The sequence below is a fragment of the Frankliniella occidentalis genome, unplaced genomic scaffold (assembly GCF_000697945.3).
Source record: "Frankliniella occidentalis isolate FOCC.00 unplaced genomic scaffold, Focc_3.1 Scaffold165, whole genome shotgun sequence".
Taxonomy (NCBI): Eukaryota; Metazoa; Arthropoda; class Insecta; order Thysanoptera; family Thripidae; genus Frankliniella; species Frankliniella occidentalis.
In genome coordinates, this window is record NW_026267291.1 from 213,785 (window position 1) to 214,400 (window position 616).

The following is a 616-nucleotide window of genomic DNA, read 5'->3' on the forward strand; positions in this document are numbered from 1 at the left end:
AGACAGACAGACAGAAAAAGTTTTTTCCGACCAGACGGAGTAATAGGCTTCGCTAATCGCTCAGCCAATGAGGTTTTCTTGTAAATTTTAAATCAAAACTTCTGCCTTTTGGTCCCGAGTATATAACATATACAGGTTTATTACTCCTGCATTTTTTGTTGTATCCATCAAGTTTTTCCTGGAAATGTATTACAAGCCTAGCAGGCAGGTATATGTAAGCTCCATGGTTTTTGAAGCTTTTATCATTCAACTTTATCCGTATTCTTTCACCCCTTGATGTAGGCACCAGTTCAAAAACTTCAATTTTGTACGGTTTATCTTCTACAAGATCTTTAATACTTATGAATTCTGGAGTTTCCTTTAGCTTTTTATTTATAATTTTCAAATCTTCATCACTTTAACTGTCCTATAAGTGAACATTAAATTGTCTATTCATGCAAATCCGTTTGTCTGCACACCTTGTTTCTTTAGGTGTGTCGTTGTGGCCCTCTGATGGACGTCCTTCGTTGCTCTGCCTTGTATGTGGTGGGCTGACCGCAGTTCACGCGTGTGTGACGTTGAAGAGTTTTATTGAACGGAATGAAAATTTATTTATATATGAAAATTAAGATAATGG